General features: G+C 37.8%; 1 long non-coding RNA gene across 1 annotated transcript in view; it reads left to right on the top strand.

Annotated features, from left to right (window-relative positions):
• The window catches only part of LOC119705611, a 66103-nt gene that overhangs the window by 28538 nt on the left and 12078 nt on the right, over positions 1 to 25487 (top strand). Inside the window, exon 5 of the long non-coding RNA XR_005258271.1 lies at positions 16026 to 16160. This is a non-coding gene — a long non-coding RNA (uncharacterized LOC119705611). The remainder of the gene's footprint in view (positions 1 to 16025; positions 16161 to 25487) is intronic.

Below are 25487 nucleotides of genomic sequence, written 5' to 3'. Positions count from 1 at the left end.
TCAGAATCTCCTCACTTCAGGTGAATAATCAGCCTGGCAGGAGTGGATCATTCTACTAATTTGTCAGTGAGTGCAGGGAAGTGGTGTCTGTTCCTTGCGCTGTTGTTTGTTTTAAACACGTTATTTTATAACCATTGTGTAAAAATGAGTCCTTTGCCTCCTCAGCCAGCTTAGGGAATGTTTGAAATCAAGCAGCTTTTGTTTTATAATGTAAAAACTGTGTGTCCCTGCACTTTTGCACCACTCGTATTCGCCACAGTGACTCTCAGTGGGTAACTTAAAAATGTACAGGAATGTTCAGAACACATTTAGAAGAAAGAGAAGGGGGGGGAGAGAGAGAGAGAAAAGAGAAGAGAAAGAGCAACTCATCTTAAGTTACACCATCATCTTTAACAGCTGTGCACATATTAAAGGAAGTAATGGGGGAGTGAAGGTACTACATATTTCAAAGCTGAACTGTTGCAGTAACAATAAGAAAGGGGGGATGTTGTACAGAGTTAGCCAAGTGTTTGAAGTACATTACCGTAAGCCAAACCAATGAAGTGGACAAGATTTCTAGCATGCTGCACTGGTGCCTCTGCGTACTTAATAACAGATGTTTGGTCTCTCTAGGCAGATAATTGTCCTGCTGTAAGGTTGGCTTGACCTGTGTGAGCAATACTGTGTACAGCACTGAAACAGTAACAAATGATCATAGCTTTTCTTGTTTTACTGGTAGAATGCTTAGCCACGCTTCCTTTTAAGCACATAATTACTCCAAAGCAACTGGAGCCCATACATCCTCCTTGCCTAATGGCTCTGAAGCCATTTTGCTATAATTTATGGGGACAGGGTTCAAAGTTTTAATAATATTTGGATAATATCATTGCCAAAATGTCTTTGAGCTGTGATGAATAGAATGAGAGTGGGCACATTTTGATTCTGTGCATGACAGTGCGAGTGTTAACAGCACCATACTTTGTTCAACCTTTATGGAAACATTCACGAGCCAATTTGCTCATGAATTGTAGATATGAGCATGAAGAATTATAAACAGCAGTGGAAAACATACAGGGTTGCTTGTTCATAAGGCACTGTCCTGTTAGTGGCTCTTCTTTATGCAGATAAATGAATTGTGGAGAATACAAAAATGGTTTAAATAAACCCTTAGCAGATAATGTATTGGCACATCAACATAAAATACTCAGGCACTGTGGCATGCTTTTGGATATTTATGTTTATACTCTCTGCTCAAGTGGCTCACTGATTTTTTGGCTTCCTATCATTCGCCTAATAATTTCAGCATCCTAACTGCACCTCTGGGTATGTTTATCTGACAATCCAAGCTGTTCTTTGCTTTATGTGGCTTGCTGAAATTGGCTCATTTGCTCTGCAAGTCGCTCCGGTGCATGATAGGTTAATGATGTTAATCAAAGCTAAATAAGAGTAGACATGATCCTTTCATTGGAGTCACAGCCCAGCCCAGCCCAGAAAGTGCAAACAAGTCTATTGGGTAGGTGGCACAAGACCACAAAAATAACACCAAAAGAATATGTCTCTAAAGCTGATGTACACCTAGAGCTTCATTGAGAGCCTACTAAAGTCTGGAGGAGTCTCTACTGACTTCACTGAGATTTAGACTAGACGCACAGAACTCTTCATCCTTTGGCTAAGCATGTTTTTTCTAGTTTGCTTGATGGAATATGAAACTGTGAACAAGCTGTGGCTAAATTCTGTAAATAATTTATCAGTGAGAAGTTAAGGATTTGTTAGGCAGAGAGCACAAGTTTTTTTTCTGTACACAAATGACATAAAAATGCTGACTTGTCCAGTCATGACAGCTGCTCTCAATGATAAATGAAAAAAAACCCAAAACAAATATGAACAAGATTTGCTTTAAATGTTCCCAACAGTGATGGTAGCTAGAAACAATTTAATAAATACTCTCTGTTTAATTCCATTCAATGATATTCAAGCAATGCTTCATTTAATCAAAGGAGTGTTTGATTACAGAAATAATCACCTGACAGAGTCCCAATTCATTCTGGCCATGCATGTAGATGGCTGGATGTGACATATGTGAGAGTTGGCAATTATTTCTGAAAAACTACTAGGATAGCCTTAATTACAATGGTCTGATTTTGTATTTGATGGCCTTACTTGAAAATCTTAATGCTTATTATGAAATTTTAATGTTACTTTCTTGGTGATTCTTTTAAGTATAAGCCTTAACTGGCTTGTGTAAATAGGGATTTTTTTCCTCAATGGGTTGAACAGAGTTCACCAGCTGAAATTGTTTCTTCTGATTATGCTGAGGTGTAAAGACTAGATAAACTTAGATGTCTGCTAAAAAAAACAAACATACAAACAAAAAAACCAAAAAAGAACCAGAACTAATATTTCTGGGGTTTAATTAATTTTTCATTTTTCAGAGAATATCAAGTACTCATACAAAAATGGGATTGGTAACTCCTGTGGTTATCTTAATAGCTGGACTATTTTATATCTGTATTAAGCTGTTGACTAAATCTTTAAAAACAAGTATATTTCAATATTGGGTTATCATTAGAAGATGAAATATAGACTTTATTCTTCCTCCTCCTTATTCTTTTTTTCCTTCAACTACAAAGCAAGTCTGGAAACCTTCAGCCTCCGAAGTTAAAAATACAACATCTCTGTATTTTTCTTAATTGTTTTCTGGAAAAGATCTCTAAGGATGAATTGAGAGACAGGAATGATAAAGGCAGAAATAGTTTTACATTTTGAACAATTCCAACAAGGGGCTGAATATTCAACAACTGATAGGCCAAATAACAAGTTGTTACCTTCACAATGCACAGTCACAGAGTACATATGTGTCACTTTGAGCAAAGATTGAAAAGACATTAGAATTAGAGATTTAACAGCCAGTTTTGATTAAATCAAAACAATCAGAGTAGTTACATTTGCAACAGAATTAGGTTTAAAAAATCCAGACTCAGAATACCTTGCTAGACCTCACATTTCAATCTTATTCAAGGATAAATTTTTCAGGTGATACCTCTGAAAAATATATGTTGCAGAATACTTGAGGACTCTTCTGGCAAACAACAATGTATGTTTGATTATTTTGCCTCCTGTCTCAGAGAAATGCTGCTGCTTGCTTTGTTGTAGAGAGAATTCTATCATATTTAAGTGAGGTAATAGGAAATCCTAGGTTTTTTAGGTTATGTTTGATGGTTATGCTCAATGGATTAAAAAAAGGAAGAGAGACAAAGCTATATTATCCATTTCTATAAGTTTAAAATATTTAAGTTGAAATCTATAGAAACCAGCTCCAGAGCTGTCTCTTTCTTCCTTTCATTAATTCACATACAATTTGTCAGTACTTGCTTTGAATTAAAAATGTCCACTCCTCATGCACCACAAAACACAGGAACAGAGTATGGCAAATAGAGGACATGGCAGTGCAGGAACCTGAAAGTCTCAAAAATTGCATTGTGCCACAGGAAGAAGATGGGTTTATGCACAAATAACTGTGTCATTTCTACCTATAGTTGGAGAATAGTATTTCCAATTTATTTGCATCCCTGGACCATGTGCATTATTGCTCTTTGGAGAACTGCTGATACCTGTTTCCAAATCACATCTTGTGAATGTCCCAGGGATTCACTTTAATATCATCACATCAAGAGAAATTAACTCCTACATGGATATGACACTGACCCTTTATCTTTCAATCGGTGTTGTTCTAGCCAGGAAAGGGGTACTCCACACCCCACAGAGGGATTTCCTGGTAAATATATCTAATAAAAAGCCTAAGAGATGTCTCCAGAGCGCAGATGTGTCCATAAGACTCCTTGAAAGGTGTAACCATTAATTTAGCTCAAGAGCTGACATAATTGAGTAGATTTGATTGATCTTAAAGGTCTTTTCCAACCCAGGGATTCTGTGATTGTGGAACAAATAATCCCAGCACATCTTCCTAAAAGTGTATGCTGCTATCCCCAGATCCCACAGAGTTTAGGCAAAGCCAATGAAGGATGCTTGGCAAACTCTCAGGAGCTCTTAGGATGTGACAGTTTTAGATTCGCATTCAAAGTCTATTCAAAACCTCCGTGCCCAAGAGCATTTGGTTTGAAATCTTATGAGAATGGTTATTCTTATGAAATGTCTGAAAGCTGCCATTTTTTATTTAACAGAAAGTATATCTAAATACAGCCATGATTGTCAGTGATTTCCCTCATTGGGGGATCACAGCATACACATGTCAGGCTGAAAATTCTACACAGCCAAACTTCTCTCCATGCTTATTTATGAAATGGCAATCTAATCTGGCTGGCATGAACACACTGAAGATTATCCCAAAACAGTGCACAAAAATCAAGGGGTTTTTTTTTATTATTATTTGTTATAATTTGTCCTTTTTTATCTTCCCATTAGGCTACACTTCTATCCTTAAAAATTGATACTGTAACTTGATAGCAAAAGAAAAAGTTCAGAGATTTACATCGTTTAGTGCTAAATCATGTTGAACATTTGGGAAGACTACAAAGCATTTCATTTAACCTTAGTTAAAATTAGGCTGTTGTGCCTGCTTCTAAATAGCACACCTCTCCAGGTATGCTTCTAATTCCTGCTTATCACCTCGTTGTGCTGCAGAATTTGCGGTGACCTGCTTCCTCTAATTGAATGGGAGCTCTATTCGATCGCCCTGTCCTTTAATTTAGCTCTCCCACCTAGAACAATGGGTGATTAACACAAGTCAAAACAAGAGCATAAAGGGAAAAGGCAGCACAACCCGCCTTGGTGCAGCTGCTCGACTCCAGTGTTTGCCTGCTGTGTAGCAGCATGTTACGGTCACTGCCAAGCCTTGATCTTCTCTCTCTGTGTCAGTACTCCAAGGATCCATCCTTTAAGCAGCACAGATCACACAGTCATACATTGTTGGAGAACTTCAGTGTCACTTCTAAGCAATACAGATTCAGCAACTTGAAACAAAAGTGAATTAAACAGAAATACACAAACGATGTTTTAAGTATTGTTTTGGTTTTAGTTTTTTATTCCGATTGCTGCTTCTGTTGCCACCAATGTTCTCTTTTCCTCTAAGTTATTGAAACGCTTCCCCATCTATTTGTCAGATATTTCAGTTTTAACGCTCTGGGTTTTTTCTTTTTCATCTTGCAGTTCATTCTGGTGCTGACCTAAAGGAATATAATAGCAATGAAATGAAACTCAATTATTTAAATGATTTTGAATCAGGCTTAGGAAAGTGCATATAAAGTATTAGCACTGATAGTGACTTTTACAAAAAGAAATGGAAAAAATATTTCAGAGGATGAAGCCATTAAGCTGAGCAGAATTTACTTTTAAAAGCTTATAAAATATAATTAAGAAAAAGCTTATTTAAGTTGATACAAACTACAAAAGGTTGGAAGCAGCTGTCCAGGTGCCTGTGCAGATCTCTGCATAGACAATAAGGTGCAGCCTGTCCCACAAACTTTACAATCGCAATCATGCAATGATTTGAGCACTAATTCTATTGCACTTCTAAATAACAAAGATATTAAAGCTATCAGCAAGGACATTCTGTTGCTTTTAAAGCATGCTGGATAAATGTCATGGTTTCCTTTCCAGTCTCTGAGAGAGCACATAGCTCTGCTACTCGGGCCCAGACCAAAGGCCACTAAAGGCAGAAGATGTCTTTTCCTTGCATTTGTAATCTTTGCACCAAACCCTTGCTTTTCCTTCAAAATTTGCCAGGAAATTTCATAGATACATAACATGACTCCTTAAGAAAAACCCCAAAACTCTTTCATCTCTATAGACAAATCACCAGGTTTCTGAAAGGACAGGGTTACTTGATAGTCCCCACTTAAAATGAGACTTTGCCTACCTGCTACGATTCAGTGTTTAGAAAACAAACAGATAGGGTTAGATCCAAACAAAGGATTCATTTTAATAGTAAACATATTTAAGAGGGTGCCTGCCTAAATGTGAATTGTTTAGGGGATGGATTACCATTTTGCATACATTTTAGAGCTCTGAGAGAAGCCATTAACACCTCCAATTTATGAAAATGCAAGGATGATAAAGAAACAATAGGGGTGACAACATTGTGTAAACGACATTGATTCATTTCAGAACAGGGCTGTTAACTGCTGGAAATGAAGAAATAAATGGAACAATGGATAGATGCTTTTACCAGCTTGTCATTAATTAGCAGTGAGCACAATTCTTTTATTGTCCTTTTTGAAAAATACAAAATTGGTAGGAAAATACAAGCACTGAGCAAATAGATTACTCTGTGTCACTAGGCTGACATCTGCATTTTCTTTCTTCTCTAATATATTTTGGTTTTCAAATGATATCGAACTTTTAGCCTGGCAGCAAGCCAAATTTTTGCTTCCTTTGAAATTCCTAAAAAGATGCGTTTTCATCCTTGAAACCTTTCTGCTTTATAAAAACATAACAAAAGCCATGATTTGAGAAAGGGTTAATAAATGTTAGTGAAGCCCCCGTAACGCAGCTTGGAAGCGCAAACAACAGTTCAATGCACTATTCTGCTGACCTATTGCATCCGATCAACTGGGGTTTTATTTCTAGCAGTGCCAGCAGGTGGGAACTGACAACATGCTTCTTTGGAATCGTAAAGAAAGATCGTCTCAGATGGAGAATTAGCTGGAAGTAAGCGAGGTTGTTTGGCACAGATCTAAGCAGGGACAATGCTTGATTATGGCTATCACTCTCCAGCTGCTGTCAGAATGTTAAGTTTGCTTTCTTGAGGCCTGACATCTAACACATTTCTTTTTCTAATTAGTATCTGGTACTGTAAGATGCTGATATTTTACTGCATGTCAGATGTGCAGGGCTGAAATACATCACTGAACTCAGGCAGGTGTGGGTGCTAGGAATTAGTTTTTTACCTCTCATAGTGAATTCAAGGCATCTCCCCCCTTCAAAAAAAGCAATGTGGATGGAGAAGTTAGTGTGGATAAACCTCCAGTGCCGAGAAAGGATGCAGAGTGAAGCACATAAATCAAACATCAGAGAGACAAAGTACCCTGAGCACTGCTTCATTTTCATCAGCATATCCGGGCAATATTCTATTCACAAATTCTTCCTCACCCTGGCAGCAGGGCAAGGTACTTCCCAGCTGCAGACGGAAGGGCACAGGGTGTTTGCACCATGCTAAAGGAGCAGCAGCCCTGCCCACACATGGAGGTAAATGAGTTAAGCTCGGCACCGTTAAAGATTTGCCATTTTGCAGCCCGTATAAAGGCTCTGCAGGTAAGGAGGAGTCAGGGAGGGCTCTCACCTGTGCGAGTCTCACCCGCAGCCTGGCAGGAGCTGTTGTGTGCATGCAGGTGTGGCTGGAAAAAAAATGAGATCCTAGGTACAAATCCAGCCAAAGCTCATAAGAAACCTACTCCCACTTCTTCCCTGCAATACTCTGGGATGATTTGCTCTATGGCTAGGAGTGTGCATGTGTCTCTGTGTATGTGTACCTGTGTGGTTGGAGTACTCTGGAATGATTTGCTCTATGGCTAGGAGTGTGCATGTGTCTCTGTGTAAGTGTACCTGTGTGGTTTTTTGGGGGCACGATGTTAAGTAGTATTTTTCAGGCTGACACTACAAGCACTAGCTCAAAATCACTTCAGTATCCTGAGGTGAAGCTGAGTGGTTGCTCACCTCAAATGCACATGACAGGTTTCATCAGAAACTGATTTCTTGTAGGAGAGGGCTCTTCAGCCAGTAAAAAGTAGGTCTGAATCTCTGGGGTTTGTTGCACAAAAAAAAAAAAAAAAAAAAAAAAAAAAAAGGCTTGTTTTTCAGAAGAGGAAGGTTAATTTTTCTTGCTAAAGTGAAGCCATTTGTTAGGTATTGGCTGGGCAAGTCATAAAAAATATTTAAGAAAAAATCTGCTGATTCAATTTCTATCTTCTGTTCAAAAGTTTCTTGAGGCTTTGTGCTTTTAAGACTGAGTCTCTCCAAATCTCAGTGATTTTTCTCCTAGAGAAAATAGAGATGATTATTTTGTAAAACTATCAGCCTTAGCATTATAGGTCCTGATATTCCAAAGGTGTTTTCAGTAATTTGGGGTACTTGCAATATTCCAAATCAAACTGTTAATCACCCACCCCATACAAACAGTCAAGCTGCACCTTGCTCCAAGCTTTCCACTCTGCTTGATCTCTGAAGAGCTGCTCATGGTTTGTAGAGAAAATAAATGTGTTTAATGAAACTTTCATGAATGAAATTCTGTACCCCAAATACTTTCTTTGAAGACAGTCTTGCAGCAATACAAGTCTTTTGCTCTTTGGGAAAAAATAACCCAAACTGATTTCAGCATCAAAGCTAAAGGAGCCCTTTATTTGCACTTATAATTTACATATCTACAATTATTTTATTGTCCAGCTTCCTTCCTTTGTTTGCCAGGTAAGGCCTCCCTTTTACAAATGCATCCAGCTCCCTCTGCTCCTAGCTAATCTGTGTCTCCAACAAGGTTTAATTTCTGGTACCAGGTTAACAAAGAAATGGGACATAAGGCTATAAAGCTGTAAAAAGAGGTGTTTAGCAAGGTTTCCTCCTACCTATAGCAGAGATTCTTCATCAGCTGTGAAAGTCATTTAGGTTCTGTGAGGGTTCCTAGAATTATCTGTACAGAAGAAAACAATTGTAAAGGTCTTATTGTGGTGGAGCACTGAAGCACATGATTTACTCTCAGGCTGCAAGCAGTCCCATTGATTTCAGAAACTAGTGACATGCAGAAGGTTAAACATGTGCTTTGCTGGGTTGGGGCCAAACCTGGTATCATTCTTCTGAATAGTTTACATAAAATTCTGTTATTAAAAAAAAAAAGAAAACCAAAAAAAAAAAAAAAAAAAACCAACACAAAAAACCCCACCACAACAGCAACAAACTGTTATAAAGATTTGTTATATTTTGAGTCAGGACATAAAAGAACCAACTCTGGCTGCAAAATAAGCCAGTTATTTTTGCAAACACAGTAGGATTTTTTGGCTCTGTTGCTGCTGTAAGCACAGCAGGGTCCCTGTGCACCATCCCTGCATGGCCAGACAAGTACTGTGGTGATATTAACTTTCCTTCATAGCCTGCCTGTTCAGTGGGATTTACCCTTCAGAGGACAGCTGTAGAAAAATCTCCAAGCTCATGGAGCTGCACTGTCCAATACAGGATGGAGATGTTAAAGGCATCACAATTGATTTTGGATTCTGAGCAGGTGCGATTGAACATCTTCCATAAGATCCATGTTAAACTCAGGTTTGAGGCATATGTTATTTCTGAGTTGTTTATTTTCTGCTACATACTCAGAGGAAAATTGTTTCATGCCAGTGGAATGATATGCCATATATCTAATGTGTGGAACTTTGACGTTTTCTACAGAATTAAGATTCTAGTTCTGAGTGAGCTATAGAACTTATTCTTTGACTGGAAAGAAACCACCAAACTTCTAAAATTATAAAATTAATCCATTAAAGAGAAAATTAAGTAAGGTAATGAGCTGTCTTTGTTTATCCCTTTAATTTCTGTTTCAGTGTAATCTTTTACCTTGAATATAACTCATGAGCACTAATAGTCTTTATAGTTAATTCACCATCTTTAATTTCTTTTGTATTGATCTTGGTGAGATTTCGGTCTCCCATACTGACTCACTCCTAATTTCTATGAGGACCTGAAAGGAAAAGTGTAATATATAAAGATCAAGTGGCATTCTCATCCTGTACTTCATTGCTGTGCATTCATCAGTTCTATGTCAGCAATACTCAGGCAGTATGAAACTCTTCTGAGAAAACAAACAGTGCAATTTCACTAATTCCTCCCTGCGTTCTCTTCCCTTTACTGAGAAATTAATGTCCTGTAACTACCTGATACAGTAACCATGGCAGGTTTGGCCAGGATTTTGGGGTATTTGCTGCCTCTCTTCTGTAATAAGAACAAACCTCTTGTTTAGTGTGATACCAGGGAGGTACTTCAGGCTGTGAAAAATGTTTGAGGGGGCTGTCCCAATATAAGGAGATCTGGCTGATGGAGGGATGCAGTCACTCCTTCAGCTGTTTTTCTTACTATACAGTGTATATAAATTTTTAAAAATTGTAAATTGGGGAATTAATTACTAAGGAATAGCTCTTCTGAAACAACTGATTTCAGATGCAATGTCTGTACTGGCACATGGGCTGAGAAGACTTGCTTATTTCTGGTGAGAATCACATGTGTCTGAGCTTGTCAAGGGCTTGTTTCCATAACATGAAAGTTCTGGGTGAATGCCAGAACACTGCCAATTTTGGAAGAGCCTCTTCTACTTGCTCTGATTTTCTCATTGGATAACAGAACTTCCAATATTTGATCCATTTAATACGGGGATGGGGAAAAACATAAGGGGAAAGAAAACATTCAAAGGGCCCTGTTGAATTTTTCATGATGGAAAAGGGAAAAAAATCCATGCCTGACATTTTCCAATCTATGAAATAAAGGAAAAGAGTTCTGAAAGTTTTGGATATATTTACATTCTCACACTTAGAGTTTTATTCATGTCCTCGTAAATAAGTTATCTTTAACTGCAACCAAAAAAGGATCTTGTACAGTTTAGTACTGCTTTATGGTTGACATTGATTTAAAACACTCCATAAGGGGCACAGTACTGCAGGATCAATTAAAAGTAAATGCAGTCATGAAAGTTACATGAAGTACTGTCTGCCAGAGCCTTGCAGACACTGTTCTTCATACAGCAACTTGCCACTTTAGCTGGACAGAAAAAACAGATGTAGTTACAGGTGGAGTTTATTTCATATTAATCAGCGGCCTTGTGACAGGAAAACAGAAGTCCCTGACCAAACCAAGTTTTCACAGACAAAAATCGTATGCAATTTTAAGAGGATTTGAAGGTTGTCTGTCGAAACATTCAGTCTCCCAGAAGAACCTCCAAACAGGTAGTCTGGCTGTCAGGTCTCACCAAAGCAGGTTCCTAAAACATTATTGCCAATCACTACATTTGTGATGTAGTGATGAGAAAATCAACAGAAACAAAACAAAATCCAAACTCATATTAGCGTGTTCTGACTCTACTAGTTCCGATCTCCTTTGCTTATGACCTTAAATATAGATAGAGATGAGTGTAAATTAGACCAGGTGTTAGATGGGAAGCATTGCATGATCTTCTGTGAGGAACTGCACTCATGATGAGTTTTCTCTTGCCCTTGAATGAAACGCCAACTTTGGTGAGCTCAGGAGCTGCACTAATTTGTCTTTCCAGCATAATGCCCAAAAGGCAGCAAGTAGGAAACAGGGACTGTTTCCATCCTAGCCCAGCTGGCCACAAGGAAGCTCCCATGCTATAGACCAGGGTGCATTTTTAACCACAGGGTTTTTTTCTAGAACCCTCCCTATAATGTAGCTGTACGAAACCCATTACAAGTTCTTTGAGTGACAGTAGCTTGTCTTCTTCCTGTTGTCCAAAGGGCTGCCTGTATGAAAAAAGGACATTGCTTGCTGTCATAATTAGCCACGGGACCTCCTGTGGCCCCTGTGATCCTCATTCTTGTGTATACATTAACATTTGAATGAAACAGGAAATCTATATTAGATAATGCACAAGATTGCCATCAGTTTTTGAAAGACGAGCTTTTAGAATTTATGTACTTCTTATCCTGACATAACATTTCTTTTTCTAATCTAAGAACTTATCTGTGCAGAAGGGGGAGACCAATTTACATAATTTCTATGCAGATGCTGCTTTGTCCAAACTTTTAAGTCAGTATGTATGTTTTAGAGACATGAAAATATTTTTTTTTCACTTAGCCTCCCACATAAGGTTTTACTGATTAATAAAATCTTTATTTTAGCCCCTCCAATGATAGATGAAAGGGAAAACTGGATTTCTGAAGAATTAATGTTGATTAACATGGGTGTCATTCCTTGTCTACTCACCAAACTCTGATGTGCCAATATTTCTATTGACATTTCATTATGACTCATCCATTTCTTAAGAACATAAGAGAATCCGTGAAATGCCAGTTTGTTGGCAAGCTATTTATTATTACTGAAACACATTCAGTTTTTATTTTCTTGCTCTTTTTCAACTTGACAAAACAAGTTACAGCTCTGTCAGTCTATCAATTTGACATTGCTTTCTCCAATGAAATATAGTCTAAGTTTTGGACATCTTTTGGCAAGAGTGGCAACTTTTGTCCAGACAGGCATTGGCCAAACAGACCTGGCTGTAAATAACAAACTAAAGTCTTGTGTTCAGTCACCAAGTAACAGAGTTGCTTCTCTTATATTTATAATTATGTGGTTATGGTTTCAAAATTCTCTAATTACCTTAGATAATTAAAAAAAATTAAAAACTAAACAAAAACCTGCCAAAAAATTAATGGTTCATACCAATCTGATTTGGGGGAAATGCTTCATTGACCTCACATGTGAGGCTTGATTTAATATAAGGAAGGCACCCCAGCTGGGTACTCTGGTAGAATAAGAGGAGCAGCATTTTAGTCTGACATCCTCTACCAGCTCCAGTCATGTTCAGTCATCAGTGCTCTAAGGAAAGCAAATTATACCTCAAAAGGGAAACTGTATTTTCTCCTGCACTGCAGGCAACCAGCAGACCACCTTGGAATGGGATTCATATACTGTGTCAGAGAGAAACAGTCAACAAACAGTCCTTTCAGTCCACACCACCCTGTATCTACAACAACAAGCTGTGTAGCCAAGAACTCATATTACAATTTATTTTTAATACCAGGTTTATCCTGATTTCAGGCATAGAGTTCTTTTCAGAAATTATATTAAACTTTCATTTTTTAACCAAGTGATAAATATACAGAAATAATTTCATCTCCCTTTGAGATTTTGTATATTATTTGACTGATGCATTATAAAACCAAAGAAGAAGGTGAGCTGAGGACTTTAAAGGTTTTTGTGTTCTGGGGATGTTTGTTTTCTTTTTTTTCCTTAATCAGGAAGAAGGTAAAGGCTGATGACTTGAGCACTTAAAATATGATTTTGGTTCTGGGGAAGAGTAGTCCCAAAAGAGATCTCAAATAGGCAAACTTAAACCACTTCAGGAGTGTTGAAATGCTCTAGATAATCTTTTTCCCCCATCTTGATCAAGTAAAACATCATCATTGTGTATGTGCACATTTGGGTGAGAGAAGAAGGAGGTCTTTACTTAGTATTAATATATTTGCAGCATGTGGTGTCTTAATTCCACCTGCCCAAATGAGCATAAAAAATGGAAATATTTTCTATTAACTATACTTCTACTATGATAGAATGAAAATATGCTGTATTTTTTAAAAGACTGAGTATAACAGAGTAAGAAAAAGAGTTTCTGGGTAAATCGTGGCTTACAAAGAGTTGCTATAAATGTTGGATACTACGCTTAAGGAGCAGTTATGAAGGGATTCTTAAATTAGTCTTGTGCTTACTGATGTTTGATGATGATGATTGTGATCAGCTGAAGGACAGGTGCAGCATAGATCATTTATTTTAGAGTCTGGTGTATGGTATCCAAATTTGTGAACAGATACTTAAATTGTCTACGATTTCATTATAGTTCTGAAAAACCAAGGGTGATGAAATGAAAGTACTTTTTTTAGTAGTATTGGTGTTAGAAATATTAGAAATACTTAGAAGTAGTGACAATATTGTTGGCCAGGTCCATGTAGAACAAACAGGTAGGAGAAAAGGAGCGATCTGTGGTGCTGGGGTTCTATATTCTCTGCTGAGCAGCCCTCCATGAGTGGTGATTCTGATGGTGTAATTAGGTAATTCACAGACAGTACAGATTTAGACTTGGTTATAGTGTAAATTTATCTGGATGGTTGTACCTTTGCTGGTATACAGTTTTATTTTCAGCCTAATTTTGTTTGGTGGCTTTCAGCTTGGCACAATTAATTAAAAATCTGGTGAATATAAAAGAACCAGCAAGTCCAACTGTCACTTGAAGGGAGGCATCAAATTAATGCCATATGACAACAACAGTTGTGTAAATTTGACCTGATTTGCCTCTGAAGTAGTTTTTGCCAAAAATACTTTAATACAGACACATACCGACCATTTTTATCAAGCCCACAAGCAATTTATCCCCAAGTCTTAGTACAGGAAAGCTATTTGGAATGAATAAGAGGTTTGCTCAATAAAGAGTCTAGTTTTGGCTGCCAAACCAGCCAGCTCCAGAATCAAATCTTTTACACTTAGTATAATATATTATCATACTCCTCTACTTCTGAGATCAGTAATTTCCTTCTCTTTTATTAGGAGTAGGGAATATTTGTAATTGTTTTGTACAGGTAGAAACTTGAGGTCATGCTTCAGCTTGCAGTGAAAGTGTATTAACTCTTGGCCCAAAATTCTCATTTAACAGCAAAACAGTTCTAAAGTTTTGGGTTTTTTTAAGTGACATTTCCGTGTGTCTCTCAGAATGCTTTATTCCCAGTAAGGGAAAACATTTTTTAATAAGCAGAATGAGTGTCATCATAAAATTGGTACATTTTTTTCATGGAAGCTAAAAAAAATACACACAAAGTTACATATTATCATTAACGAAAAAAAGTCATTTTCTTTCCCTAATGCCAGACTTCTTGCTTGACAAGAAAGAGGGAGAAATCTGGCAGATTAAAAGAAGCCATTTATTGAAAAATATTAAATTATACTATGAGATTCATTTTCATGCATTTTATGATTTCATAATTGTAGCAAAGCAAAGGAAAAATGTGTTTATACCTTTTTTTTTGAGTCCTTATGGTGAAAGAAAGAAGCAGGGATGGTTTGGCAGATATTTTAGATTGTTTGCTTTACAGTTGGGTTTTGAGCTTGTTTAACTATAACGAATAAGAAACAGTTGTTTCTCTGTGTCTTTTCCTGGAGGATCCCTTTGTCTCAAGAGGACTGGAAAGGAATCTTTCACAAAGATTTTCTCTCAGTTGTGGTATTGCTGATGTCAAGCATGCAAAAACCATGACTCAGCATTCCAAAAGTCACGAGACTGCATTAAAAAAATTCATCTTTTTAAATATCTACGTGGTTCTCTTGGTTAAGCCTTTGTGGTAAACTGATGGCACATTTTTATACTTTTTCTGCAAATTAAAATCTTATTTTTCAAAACAAAAGAAGAAAAAAGAAGAAACAGCTGAATTTTCTCAAAAGTTTGGAGGACTCCCAGACATGGGGTTCTGCAGAACAATTGAAGCATTACAAACATTGCAATATAATTTCAGGTGTTGGAAATGAAGCATTTTTTCATAAGAACTTTGGTCTAAATTTCAGTCAATAAAAACAATTGGGGAAAAACCTGATTGAAAGAAGAGAAACCTTCCTCTGCATTTCAGAAGCTCAGGCTGCTGCAGTACCTTTTATTCTGCAGTGCTTCCAACACAAATCCAGGAGAATAGGCCTCATGTCTTTAAGGTTAAATAAAAGCCATATAAACATCTGATTGCCAGACAGAAGATACAGTCAGATAATGACAAATAGCACTTGGATTTTGTCAAAAAAGGAACAGGCAAAGTAGTACAGATTCTGCTGTTACAAAGATATAAGACCTTTACCACAGTTTAAAAGACAAAGACTATTTGAATCTAAGAACATGGTTTCTGGCCAGAAAAAGCTACAATTATTTTTAAAAATGTCACCTCATTCACATTCAGTGATCAGAGAAAATGGAAACATTTTAAGGAGTAATTGTAAACATCTGCAAAAGAAAAAACGAAAACATGACTAAGACAGAAATGAGCTGCCAACATAAAGTATTGTGTGAACAAATCCACCGGAAAAACACCAGGTCGGTGGATGGATTCTATCTGGAATGTGAAAAAAAAAAACACCAACTGATGATCATAAAAAAGACTAGAATGCACCTAAAGATATTTTACTCTAAGTCAATCTGGCCCCCTACGCCAGTATCGAGGAATGTGGCTGCACTTGCGTTTCTGCAGCAGCTTTGGCCCCTGCTGCTTCTCCTGCCCTGTTCCAAGAGAAGCATTTGCACAGGCACAGGGAATTGGACTCAAACTGATCTAACAATTTTTTTCTTTCTTTTTCAGCTGGATCAGTTAAGAAAAAGTCAGTGGTGGTGCAGATGGTGATGACAGCTCATACAGAAATGCTGCTAGATTTCTAACCATTGCCTCGAAATACTGATTTCAAACTGCAGTGCTATAATGACAGCATTAATGAAGGTAAATCAGATCCTTATGGCTTTTAGAAAATGCTCTCTAAGGCATCTATAGATCTGTATCTCAGCACAGCATTTAAATGTGTTGAGCAACTTGCAGGGTCCAGGGCTGTTTTGTAAGATGGGTTGTCTCCAGCACGGAGTAACAGAATGACAGAGTTATCACAGAAAAGAAAGTAAAGGTGTGAACCACCCAATTTTCCAGGTAAAACTGTGCCAGTTAAAGATGAACAATTCAGTGTGGAGGTATAATACACTATGTCCTCTGGCACAAGTGAGCATGTGCACGTTTTCTAAAATACAGCAGGTAGCCTGCGTTGGCTCAAGTAATGTTTTCCTGATGCCAAACATTACATCTGAAAGCAGCTGTTCTGATTGAAAATGTTTTATCACCATCCTTTGGTAGAAGCTTGTAATTCCTCCAGTTCTACTGGCTGACCAGTTCATTTGAACTATTCCTAATCTATCCCTTTCTGCAATGAAGGGAAATCAGACAGATTACAGTGGCTCTGGGCAGACAGGCTCTGCTGGGCTCCAAGGGCAGTGAGCACAGGTGCCTTGGCCTTGCATTGCCTTCCCATGCAGCATTCCCTGCCCAGTCTCTGATCCAATAGCTGATACTTAGACCTTCTTTTTTCCCCCTTTTCTCTCAATTTTTGGCTTTTTTTCTTTTTTTTTTTTTAACTGAAATAGCCTGCAGTTTGAATAAACCACATTGCCGTAGGAATGTGTGCCCTTCTTCAGCACAGTGAGCAGCACTGGGGGAGCAATACGTGCTGGCAAGGCAGGTGTGATTCTTTGCTTGAGTAGCAATGCTAGTTGGAGTAAAAGGCAAGCCATCAATTTAAAATAGGCCTACAATCTTCAGAGTGGACCAGAACAGAGAATGAGAATAAGGACTTCTGGGAAGTGGAAGTTTCAGGAGAAGAGTGCTAGAGACTTTGCTGATTAGCTCTCTAAAAAACCCTAAAAAATTATAAGAACATCAAAGTAGCTTGATGGTCATGACTTGTTCTAGTTTACACTCGGGCTGAATTACGGGAGACTGGGACCCTGAAGGAAGGCTGTTTGTGGAGGGTGGGTGTTACTAAATGTTATGTGTATGATGTGCTCTTAACATGTGTGTAGGTGGTGTTTGTGGAGGTTTATCTTTCCTGCTCAATATCTAGAAATGAGGTGTGTGGAGAAGTGATGGCTCAATGCAGATTGCCTGCATTTGGGTGACAATTGAGCCTGGGCTCTGTAAATACAGTGTAAAGACCAGTTTCTTTAAACTCTTGAGCAATCAATGCAAATGCTCATGAAAATCATCTTTTTTAAGGAATTTTCTTGGAATATGGCAGATGATTTCAGAAGATCTATGATAAGTCTTTTTGAATAAAACATTTGAAATATTTAATGTGCACTTTCAAACTGCATTTTTTTGGCAGTTTGGTAATGGAGAACTGGATGCTGTTTTAGCCTGTGGCCAGGAAGACAGTAACAGTAGTAATATAATAAATCAGTAAAGAACAAGCTTCTGACATCCTCAAATTAACTGCAAGCAGCTAGTATTTTCAGAGAAAGTTATTTCATTCTTTTTTATCTGGGTTGAAGAATGCAAAATGAACCTTCTTTCCAAGCTCTGGCATCCCCACTGTTGATAGTAGTTGATTTTGCATAAAGATTACAGGTAAAATTAGCATTTTTGCTTATCTTTAAGGAAATTAGAACTTCCAGAGTTGTCATGAGACTAGAAAATCTGTTTAAATTGGGATTATCATCCTGAATACTTGTAGACAATAGGAAAGGAAATAGTGTTCAAACCTATCATTATAGCTAAGTACCAGCCCTCCAGGGTCATGGTGTGCTGCCTTCATCAAAGCATAGGTCACAAGCCATGGGTTCCATGGTGCTTTCAGCCTGGCTTTAGGCTCCTGGTACAGGATCAAAATAGTTTGATGAAATTATAGGAAGTATTGAAGTGCTCTAAAGTTACCTTGCTGATTCAAAAATTATGAAATTTTGACTTTTTGCATGAAGGCTTTATGTGTGGCTAGGAATCTATTTTCCAACATCTAATTTTGATCCTTTTTAAGTATTACTCATAATTTTAATCATAGAAGGAAAATCATAGATCTGTCAAAAATACTTCTACAGTATGCTTTTGCTGTTTGCATTGCCACTGTAAGCCTATGACTAAGAATTAGTTATCATACCTAGTGAGGAATATTGGGCATAGGAGACCTGTTGTAGACAGTCATGGAACCACAGCTGCCTAAGGATGTCCCTGTTTTCCTGTTGAGTCAATTATATCAGTCTAAAACTTTGCCCACTCTGTCTCCTCCTGGTATGTTTGATCATAATACATAAAATGCCAGAAACTAGAAAAAGAAACTTCGTAAGTATGAAGGTTAAAATTCTCCCATGGTCTTTGTATTTTGAGTATAACATGTGTCAAACATGATTACAGGCTTTTTTCCCAACTTACAAATATTTGCATTGCAGAAGCTGATTTGAAGAAAAAGGAGTAGTTAAACACAAGTTGAATTTGTTGGTGCTATTATGTGTTTCTCCATTGTCTCTCCACTTTGAGCGCTGCTCTTATCAGATGGAAACCAGAAGAATGTTGGTTTTAATTGCTGATTGTAAATGTGACAACCTGTACTTTCAGCAGTGGTGTTTGTTAGCTTTAGGGAACAGAGCTACAGAGATGTAAGAGGGCAAAATAAGTTACCTGTGTTCCTGCACGAACTTCAGTGGGAGTCCCAGACACTGCCTGAGGGTACAACTTTTTTGGTTTTTGATCATTAAATTTATCTCTGCTTTATGAGCCAACTACTTTAGTGAAACCAAAATTAATGTGGAATAGCTGTGTGGATCAGTGGTATTGTTCAGATTTACACTAGCCCAGTTAATATGGAATTGTACCTGCTGGACAGAGCTGTTCCTAGGGCATTGCCACCTTTTAGACACAGTTTAGGAACTCAGCTCAGTGAAGATTATATATTGACTTCATATGCAGACACTTTGCTGAAAATATACAAAATTAATGAGATTTTTTTTTTTCCTTTGGGGCCATGATGCACTTTTTTCCAGCAGAAGGTAAATTGAAACCTTCAATTCTGAAGAGTCAAAAGGACATTAGTCTTTGTTACTGGCTCAAAAATCTTGGGAGTAGAAAAAGTGATACCAATATACATTTTATTTTTAGTACTGCAACATAGTTGGTGTCTGAAGAGACGGATTTTGGCTTTTCTTTTACTGTCTTGGTTCATCTGTACTGGACTGCAGGAAAGGTTAATTCAAGTAAGTGTCATTAACGTGCCTTCCAGCTGCCCAGTAACTACCACAGCATCTCCTTTATCCTGACAATCTTTTGCCAGTTTCAGTGGGCAGTTTTAGTTCATGTGAGGAGAAGGGGCTGAGGTATTCCTACTCTGAGCTCTTTACACAGTGCTAAAATCCTGCATGAGACTCAACAGCAGCACAACAGTGAAAGTTCATCAGCCAGCACAGGGCTGTGCATGGAACCTCAGCAGCTTCCCAAGGCTTCTCCAGAAGCACATGGGGCTCCCAAGGTTTCTACTGCTCCTGTTACTGCTACTCAGCTGTAGCAGACTCATGACATGGACATCCGTGGCTTGAACTCACCACTCTGCTTTTACTTTAGAAAAGAAGGAAAAGGACATTTCACAAACAAAGCTGACATCAGCTCCAGAAAGACTCAAAAAGTGTCCTCAGGTTTGCTTGGGAACAAGACTAAGACTAGAGTTGACTGTATTGTGATGCTACTACAGTTGTTTTTTTGGGGGTTAATTTTAGTTTGTTTTGGTTTGGTTGTTGTTGGTTTGGTTTTTTTTTTAACAGTTAACTTTAAGGGGAAATAATTATAAAAGGTCTACGTGTTTCTTTTAAACACAGCATTTTTTCCACTCTGCCCCAAGTCTGACATTTTAATGACCTGCTTTGCTTTGGTTTTTACTGGCAGTGTATATTGAAGGAGTATTTTATGTACAGTTTTAACATTTGAACAACACAGCTCCGTGTTCTGTTGCTCTTTTATGTTGTGGATAATGTCTTTTAAGTTTTTATTTCTTTTAAGTGCTTACTAATTTGAGGGCATATTTGCAAATACCTTTAGAAACTTTTAGATTAATTATCAGTAAGGGTTATTAATTTAAGAAGAGCAAGCAAAGTAAAGGCTGCATATATTTTCACTCAAATTACTATCCTAAATGACTCCATGGGGGGTTTCTTATAGGGGTCACTGAAAGGCAGAAAGGAATGTTTTTACTTCTTTGCTTTGTCACAAAAATTAGGTTACAAGGGCTATAAATGCAGGTAATACTTTTTATTACTAGATTTTGCTCTGTAATGAATATAACATTTCTTCTTTTCTGATACCCACTGAATGTCTCAGTACTTAGCATGTTTACTCTTACCTTTAACAAGCTCTAAAGTAATTCCCCTTTAAAAGTCTTGCAAGCAAATTTGAAGGCAAGAAAGAAACCCTATATGGCAGGATCCCTGCCGGAGGTGGAAGATTGGAGGGGGACACTGCCTTGCCAGCTGCCCATGAATTCACTGATAACACCAGTCCTTGAGTAGCTGAGGTAGAGAGAAGTAAAAACTAAAACTGGAGAAGTCAAAAGTGGGAACCAGAAAGACCAGATTTTTTTTTTTCAATGCAAAATACAAAATTGATCACATATTTTCCTGCTATAAAACAAATTGCTCAGTGCCAGTCTGCCAGAATTCAGATTTACACAGTTCTCTAGTTCCAAAAGAGACCTGGGCTCAGTATTGCTCTGAGATTTGGGCCAGGTAGTTAAGCTGGGGTGAGCAGCTCCCCTGGGCAGGGCTGTGCTGTGTCCCCAGTGGTGGCCTGGTGTGGCTGGGCTGGCAGGGCTGTCCCATCAAGGGAATCCACCTCCTCCCCAGCTGGGCCCTTCAGGAGGGCATTAATATTCTCTGAAAGGCGGCCACTCATCTGCAGCTCTGTAGGGCCGACCTACTTTGATCTCAGCCTCAGAAACAGAGTGATGGGGGATAAGAGTTCAAAGTATAAGAAGAAACTCAATATGCAAAGAATGTACCACATCTTAATAAGTAAAGAGGGTTCCCTCAATTTGTTGCTATTGTAAGGAAAAATAGTTTAATATCTTTATGGGATTAGGACTCCACGGTACTTTGCTAATGAGTGGCCAGAGCTGTTGAGATTTTCCCTGTGTCTCCAGATAGGCTGGCAAACAAACATCACTAAACAATGGAGAGTCTAAGGCTGGCTATTAAGAGTTTGATCTGCTGAGTATGCTATTAATGTAGCTAAAATGTTGAGGGTTTTTTGTAGACCCTGTAGAGCAAATATATAACACAGAATTTCTGCCTTTTCCTTACAAGAGATTTGAGGATTTAGGAAATTACCAGTAATGAATGGCAGCTTTTTAACAAAGTTTATCACAAATGACACTGGATTGTGAAGTGTTCGCTATTTAGGCAGCTGTGGATGAACAGGAGATTGATAAAATTAACAGTGAGGGCAAAACTCTGTATTTTTCACTGGTTTGCTGAGAACTGTGGAGATATCATTCACATGAACACTTAGCCTGCATAGCAATGGCAAATACCAGCAAATTTAGCTTTCATAAGTGTATTTGAGAAAGATTAGCCCACACCATTCAGTTCAAGTTTTCGTTTTTAGGTTAGCTGCCTTTCATATTAATCAGCTTTGGTTTTTTCAGAGCTGCCTTTTCTGTATAAGAGCAGTGGGTGAATGCCATGTTTAATAACCCCTTACATCCACTAATTCCTTTTGCAGCAATTGTGTAGTTTCCAGAAAAAAAAAAATTTTGTATAATTGGAAGAAGACATGTAGAAATTAATGTTGTTTTTCCTTAAAGTCCAACAAAAGTTTATATTTCAAGGAATTGCGTTGCCCTTTGAGAACTGTTTACTGTTCCTCAAAGGCCTTTCTATTTATTTTTTCCAGGTTCTATAAGTATAGTAGGATTCAAGATGAGCACAAGAAAGTTTTTCACTTGATCGGCTGAGGTGCTAATTGCGCCAATGAAGTACAGCATACAAAGGATAGTGAGATATTTCACATGCAAACTCTGATTTCCTGAGTGTGATGGCAGGGGTTATTAGCAAGGATTTTCATCAGGTTCCTGTTGAAACCTCATTTCCTTAATTCACTTCTCCCAGCTGATAAACAGCCATGCCATATCTCTAGCATCAATCTGACTGCCCAGAAACAGGTTACTAAATTCTCTTTCTCACAGGGACTTCATTTTCCTTTCGGAAAATGTTTGAGAGGTATCAGAGGTTTCTACAATAGAGGCCAAGCATGAAAAACTTGTCAGTCATACAAACGTCACCCCATAAATGTCCCTAACAGCTCTTTCCTCTTTTCTATTTTGAGAGGAGAGCAGTTTTAATTAATTTATTGGTTGGCATCTGTTTAACAGGCAGATGTGTGATGGGTTTCTGAACACACCTGGTCTATTTTTTAATGTAACCTCTAAAAATATTTTGATCTTATTTTTAGCTTTAACCTTATAAAAATGTAACAGCACAAAGAATTCTTATAGTGACCAAACTTTTTTTTCTTTTTTTTTTTTTTAATTTAAATCCCAGTTTCAAAGGAATTTAGCTATGACCTGGATTTTAGTTTTCTTGGGGATTTTACTAATACTTGAGGGGGGAAATCTGGTACATTTTCAGCATATTAAATACCTGTTTGTGTCAACGTAGTCATTAGATTTCTAATTTATTTGATTGCAGTACAGTGGTAGGTACAGCAAAGGGTATATCTGGATATTTATCATCTTAGTTATGCTATCATTAGAATATGATTTCTGCATTTTCATTAGAGGGGCACACTACCTAAATATTGCTCAGTTTTGAAACCGCTTTATCCTGTCATTGGTGCACCATTATTCAACTTTACATTAAAATTGTTTTCCTGGAGACCTAAGCTCAATTCAAATAAACTGTTCATTTTTGGCAACCAGGAAGAAATGGAGTCCTTGTAAAAATCAGACTTTGGAGTGAGGAAGTTGGCCATTTTTTTCATTAGTTTCATAGGGCTCATTGTTCCTATTCTGGAAACTTTATAGCTGCAATCACCTACGGCTAGAGTCTGATTTTTACTGAGGTGCTATAATAATTATACTAAGTACTTTCTGTTTGTTGCTGACAAACAACAATACTAGAATGTCACTTAAGGAAAATAGAAACTTTTATATTGTGGCTTAGTTTCCAAAACTTCATGGTTTGAGTTCTCAGAAATAAGTACAAGATATTCATTAAGTAAAACCAAATCAAACAAAGAAAATTACCCTGGGTTTTGCCTATAACCAGGAGATCTCTCAAACTCTTAGGCACTCTCACAGAGATGAAATAAAATATTTTGCTAAGAAACTTAAGTATGACTTACTGAGAACTGAAGGTTGACAAGTTTAAATACTGTAATAGCAAAACAAACAAACAAAAACCTTTCAGTTCACTTGTGGATTAGTAGTTAATACTCTGAAATCCACAAGCTACGGCTATCTGTGCTGTTATAATCCAAAAGAAGAACTCTACTTTTTCTGTTTTTTCAAAGGAAGATCTTAATCACCTCTTTGTAAGCCACCAAACCCCTTATTAAAAGTCTGGGCCCAATCCTCCCTTGAAAGCATGGCCCCAGCAAACTATGGGCTTTGATCCTAAATTGAGAACAACAGTACTGAAGGTAACAGTATGTGATTAAGGACTGCAAAATTTGGGCCACTGACATTAGTGAGACTGACTGCTCATGTGAGTAAAGAACAATTTCATAAGATTAAGGGTCATTATTATGTTTGGTAGTTGTATTCTTATTAACTCTTCCTCATTATTTATTCAGCTTAAATAAGCTGAGCAATATTAATGTGTTGTCAATATCAACATTTACCAGTGGGAACTAGAGTAAAAAAATACTGCAGTGATTTTATTTTTCTTTTTTAATTATTAAAACTTCAGTTTATAGCATAAATACTATATACTGTAAAAAACAGTAGATTAATGGTCCAGTTGCTAGTCTTGCTCTTCGACATCCTATTTTTTAATAACTTACTGACAATCTAAATAATTAAACATAGTTTTCTATTAACATTACATTGTTCTCACAGACATACAAATTGTTTTCCTGATGTTCTAAATGTGTCCCAGTAAGAGGGACCTGGAGAGTTGGGACCAGCCACCTGCTGGGGCCTGGCGCAGGGTGCTCCAGTCAGGAGGGAAGGAGATAATGGAGCATTCTCCTCCAGTCCTCATGTACAATCAAGGGCAAAATTAATATAACATTAACAGCTGGGCTGTTCATTGAGTCCTACAACCAAGCCAGAGTAAAAGCCATTCTCCTAAGAGAATTCAGGTTGTCCCCATCCTCAGGAGCTGAAGAGGTCTCTCAGACGACCCATAAGTTCTCCCTGTAAGAATGTAGGTAGAAGTGCTACCCTGGAAGCTTTGGGATGGTAACTTTTCTTTTGTGGGGAAAGTGTTTGAACTGGATTGGTAACTGTAACTTCACTTTACCTGCAGAATGAGGCATTGTGACAGCTCTGACTTTGAGGAACTAGAAATATCATTTTAGCATTATAAAAGAAAGAAAGCAGACATTTATCTTGCTTTAAGCCTTGCAGTGGTACATCTCTGATTTCAGATTTTTGTGTTTGTCGCAAATAGGAAATGTTGAAAGAACCTGGAGCTTAAGAGCTTAGCTCTTTCCTTTGAGAGGAAATAGAATTAGAACCTGCATGTGCTTGGCTTATACTTCATAATACATTTTATTATTACAATTATAAATTAGGCCCCTTGGCACAAAAATACAGCATAACTAAGAACATAACTAACCAAGGTAAATTATGCCTGCCCTAATATATTTTACCATCGCAGAATAGTAGAGACTGCCTCTCATTCTGGGCCCTCCTCTCCAAAGTGGGTCTGTTGGCACAGTATTACGGTGCTGTAACTAGTCTAGGGCTTGAATCTAAGCCACACTTTGGTTTCCACCCCTTCATCACAACTGAAGAGTCTTGTAGGCTTTTGGCTGACTTTTGCCTTCTACAGGTGGTGGAAGGCCAGCTGCAAATGTGTTTATTCTCATTAGCTGTGCAATATGCCCCGAGCTTTTCAGTGCTGGTGATGGAGGAGAGATAATCTTCTGTGTGTGTGTGTGTGTGTGTGATTGCCTCTGTGTGTGTGTGTGATTGCACATCCTTCCAGCTGGGATTCAGTAGTGCTGGGATTCAGTGGTGCAGGAGTCAGACCTTCCCTTACCATTTTCCATAGGATCAGCTGTCAGAAGGCTGTGATAGTGATACAG

The sequence above is a fragment of the Motacilla alba genome, chromosome 11 (genome assembly GCF_015832195.1).
Source record: "Motacilla alba alba isolate MOTALB_02 chromosome 11, Motacilla_alba_V1.0_pri, whole genome shotgun sequence".
NCBI classification, from domain to species: domain Eukaryota; kingdom Metazoa; phylum Chordata; class Aves; order Passeriformes; family Motacillidae; genus Motacilla; species Motacilla alba.
This window is presented reverse-complemented; position numbering and strand designations above follow the sequence as displayed.